The following is a 5,136-nucleotide window of genomic DNA, read 5'->3' as shown; positions in this document are numbered from 1 at the left end:
CAGTGACAGGATGGGAATGGGTGCCCTCCATCCTGGAGCTCACCAGATGCTGCTGGGGGGGGGCAGGTTATATACCTCACAGGCCAGGAATGGAGTTCGCATCACCGGCAGGCCATCTTACCTATGTTCCAGCACATCGCTGAGGGGAAGGAAAGGCAGGCAGGCCACAGCCGTCTTCTCTTCCCTCTGATCTCAAGGGGGAGAACTCTGGCAGACATCAAGGAAGGTTATCTTTAGGATCCAATAGACCAGTGTTCTGGCCATAGAGGCTTCCGTGAAAGGAACGACACAGGTAACCCTTTTCTTTCTCCTGGCGCTGAATCCCTTCCCCTTGGTGGAATTAGTATCGAGAGAGGGAAACTATGGGTGACTTCAGCTTAGGAGGGGAGTACCCTTACCTTGGAAGGCCAAGCAGGGCCAAGCAGGGGTTCTCAGGAAGGGATGTCAGCTTGGGGCTGGCCCTGCCCCAAGTCTCAGGGAAAAGTAAAGGTAGGGGGAGGATACAAAGAGATTTTTTGAGATTTCTGCAAATTCTGGACCAGCCCATCAGATAGGAAAGAAGATGGGCATTTGCTCAACACAGAAGTCTGGACCAGGGAATTCCCTGGTGGCCCAGTAGTTAGGACTCCACACTTTCTCTGCCGAGGGCCCAGGTTCAATCTCTGGTGGAGGAACTAAGGTCCCACAAGCTGTGTGGCGTGGTCAAAAAAAAAAGTCTGAACCATAACAATGGAGGGAGCATATGGCTCAGGTTCCTTTGGTCATATCTCAGACCCTCCAGCACAGGACACAGACACTCCAATTCTGCTCCCACGGACATAACTAACACCAAGGAAGGTCTAGAGGAGGGGCCGTTTAATATTGAGGAATAAAAAGTTCAAGTGTTCAAAAGGCCCTGGAGGGATTTACAATAAAATATTAAACAGCAGTTTTTCCTGTATGTCAGGATTTCAGGTGATTTTTCAATTTTCTTCTCTTCGATCATCGGAAACTTCTATAATGAGTATGATTTCCATTAGTAATAATTAAAATTATTTAAAATATTATTATCATGCTGGACAAAGAACCCAATGTTAAAAAATTGATACCATCCCACAAATATAGGATAGGTATATGAGTACATTAAAAAAAGCAGATGTAAAGTGACAAATCTATGATAGGAAGTAAAGATTTTAGAATAACTGGTCATAATTGAAAATACTGTCCATTCTGTGGTTCAAAGATATGTAAAACCTACCCAAATGTTACTAAAAAGATTACTATCCATAGCTGAGAATGTGTAAATATGTAAATGTAAATTCTCATATGTAAATTCTGATATGCTAGAATTCTGTTTCAACGCACTGAATTATGTTGGCGTCCTTAGGTGTAGGAGCTATAACAGAAAATCAGCACCTCAAAGACTAACAAAGGTGAGTTAAAAATGGGAGAGAATGAAATAATAATGGTTAAATAAACTCTGGTCCATCCATACAATGGAATATTACTCCACAATAAAAAAAGGTACAGACTATCGACATATGCAATACCCTAAATGGATTTAAAGGGCATGATGCTTAATGAAAAAAGGTTACATACTGTATGCTTGCATTTACATGATATTCTCAACAAGATAAAACTATAGAGATACAGAGCAGATTGGCAGTTGTCAGGCATGCAAATATAAAGGAGTAGCACAAGGGAGGTGCTCTGTGATGATGGAACAGATCTGCATCTTGATTGTGATGGTGGTTACATGGACCTACACATGGAATAATACTGAATACAATTACGCGTGCGTGCACACACACACACAAATGAATGTGTGTAAAAACGGTGCAAACTGAAGATCTGTAGTCTATTTAACAGTGTTGTACTGATGTCAATTTCCTGGTTTCTCATTATACTCCAGCTGTGTAATATGTCACCAATGGGGAAAGCTGAAGGAAGGATGCACGGGATTCTATACTACTTTGCAACTTTCTGTGAGTCTATGATTATTTCAAGATGAAAAAATTTTAAAACATGTCTAAATTGGTAGACATGGACACATTTTCTCTCTCTTCTTTAGCAAATGGGAAATTTCTCATAAAATATTTAATATATTAAAGTAATAACGTATAAGGGTGACCACCATACTAAATTTAGTACTATAGCTTAAGAAATGCTCCTTTAAGAATTGGTATGTGATAGCACAGGGAGATCAGCTCAGTGCTTTGTGACCACCTAGAGGGGTGGGATAGGGAGGGTGGGAGGGAGACGCAAGAGGGAGGGGATGTGGGGATATATGTATATGTATAGCTGATTCACTTTGTTATACAGCAGAAACTAACACACCATTGTAAAGCAATTATACTCCAATGAAGATGTTAAAAAAAATATTAATTAATTTTTAAAAAAAGAATTGGTATGTGAGAACAAAGATGAAAAATAGGAACCTGATACAAAATGCACCCACTGAAGAAATGACCAAACACAAATGAAACTAAGTTAACTATATTTTTTAAAAATTATATAGTATACCAATCCTTCCTATCTCCCACATTGTCCATGCGTCAAATCCTTATAGCTGTGGTCTTATTTCTGTTTATAGAAACAAAGTATATATATCACTCTTCCTAGGAGAGGGTGGGTAACAATGAATACACATTTTTTAAAGAGGAAACTTGAGGTTGTAAAGAGAACAACGAATTCAAATGGATGTAATGTTTTTAAGTGCTTCATACTGAAAAAGAGACAGAAGCCCAAACTGACTAAAAAAGTCAGGTAAGGTAACACCCAGGCAAAAGGAGACCTGTGAAAGGATGTTCACTTCAACAGTGTTCACAACAGTGAAAACCTGGAAACAACATAAAGGTTCATTGATAGGAGGACAGATAACATACACTATGGTGTATGGTCCATAATGGCCCAGTACAGAGAAATTAAAAGTTTATATAAATCTTCATGAGCGTATGTCAAAACAAAGATAGTAAAATTGAAAAAAAAGCAATTTCCTTAAACTATATATACAGAATAATGTTAATACTTACCTTTTGCTATATGTGGTAAATTAAAAACCATACTCAGTAAAAAAAAATTAAAAAATAAAGTGGATGGCAGAGCAGGAGTGGAGGGCTTCATTGTGAAACTGAGGACACATAAGCTGAAGGGATGCAGACCTGGACCCCCTGGCAGCATCTGGGAAAGAGGGAGCAGAGACGTGCTTAGAGGCCTGCCCGAGAACAAATGCTCAGGGCGGTTTCTGTGGGACCACAATGGGACCCTGAAGGAATCAGACAGGCAACAAGCCTTTGGATGGAGAATTTGCATATTAGCCTGCAATAAAGCAAAATGGAAATACCGATATCTTATTGAAATTCAAGTTCTACCTCAGAAGCAGCCCCCTACCCCAACGCTATACACCTCAGCCCTTCTGCCAAGTCCTGGGAAGGGGAGGAGGGGTGGGTTGTTGGTGTCCTCTGGGGAAGTTCTGGAGAATCAGTATTCATGGGTCTGGTCCACCATTCTGATACAGTTTCACATTGCCCTTGGTTGACAATAGGTTCTGTTCCTAAACTTTAACCCCCAGTTTCTAAACATTATATGTCTATAAGAAGTATTGGCAGTAATTTTGAGGCTAGTTTAATTCCATATTAGTCCTTTATGAGGCCCTGATTCTTTCTTAATCTTGACAGAATCCATTGGTCTTTAGGCTGAACATAATCCGAAAGGCAACAACAGATGCATGAAGAGGAATGAGATATTTAAAAGGTATGATGGGAAAAAATAATAGCAGGAACATTTAGTTAGCACTTACTAGACTTCCAGTTCTAAGTGTTTTCACGTGTTAACTTAGTTAAGCATCATGACAACCCTGTGACGGAAGCACTATTATTATCACCATCCCCATTTTACAGATGAGGAAAATGGAAACACAGAAAGGTTAAGCAACTTCCCCTAAATCACATAATCATGAATGGAAAGCTGTAATTTAAACCCTGTCTCAATGGAAATGAAAAAGCAACAAAGAACTAGGAAATGGGGATTGTCTCCCAAAGGGATATTGTCTTCAATCAAGTATTTGTCTGTGTCCTAGCGCTCGTATTTCCTACTTAATCCCACATTTTGAATTCACAGGAGCACTTTTCAACAAAATGTTTTCTGCTCAGAAAACAACGTCAAAGAAAATGAGTGCAATAGGCCAAAAATATAGGTCAGGGGCAAGGTAACCAACATGAAAGGAGATATAAAATTGGATTTTCCCACTTTGAGTCATTCAGCTTCAAACAAGCCAGTCTCTTGAAATCAGATATCCTGTAACAGGTCCTATTCCACACTCCAGAAAGAAAACACAGAAAACGATTGAACCGCCACACATATCGTACAGTTGGGCCTCTGCGTCCACGGGTTCCACGTGTAGATTCAGAGTGCTCTATGCTCCGCCATTTGATAGAAGGGACTTGAACATCTGCGGATTTTGGTATCTTCAGGACAAGGCGGGACGATCGTACTTATCCAGTGAAACGGTGTACTGTTGGTCCACAGCAGTGATTCTCAAATAAAGATTTGTATCAGGATCGCATAGAGAGCTGATGAAGGACACAGAGGCCCATTCTTGTTAAAGTGAGGCAGGGCCTGGGTCTTGGTATTTGACTAAGTTCCCGGTTGATTCTTACATCCACCAACGTTTGAGAACCACTGGTCTATAGGATTCTGGGTTCTGGTAACTGGTAGAAAAGCGTCTGGGACAGTAAAAGTGCTCTTTTAGCAGACATAAGCTTCATGCATCACAGCTCCACGCCACCCCTTCAGTGTGTGCGTTCACCATGGCTCTCATCAGCCCCACGTAACTGCAGTTTACTTGTCTTCACCTCCCAATGTAAGCTCTATCTTGCCGAGGGTTGTGTCTCCAGAATGGAGCCCGATGTCTACACATAATAATTACAAAACAAATTTTGTGGAATGAATCAATTGATGCAAATCTACCATCATTAAAATTATAGAATGGGAATATTGAAGATAGTATTGAATTGTCGGTAAACCTAACTCCGAAGAGCACAGAATTCAAGTATTAGAACAGTTTTGTAATGTATGCAGCCACTCCAGGGGTTATTTCCTTTCAGTCCCAAGGAACTGGTCGGATAACTAGTTAGTGATGCTGAATTCTAAGCCTGC

The sequence above is a fragment of the Lagenorhynchus albirostris genome, chromosome X, assembly GCF_949774975.1.
Source record: "Lagenorhynchus albirostris chromosome X, mLagAlb1.1, whole genome shotgun sequence".
Taxonomy (NCBI): Eukaryota; Metazoa; Chordata; class Mammalia; order Artiodactyla; family Delphinidae; genus Lagenorhynchus; species Lagenorhynchus albirostris.
Note: the sequence above shows the minus strand (reverse complement) of the source record.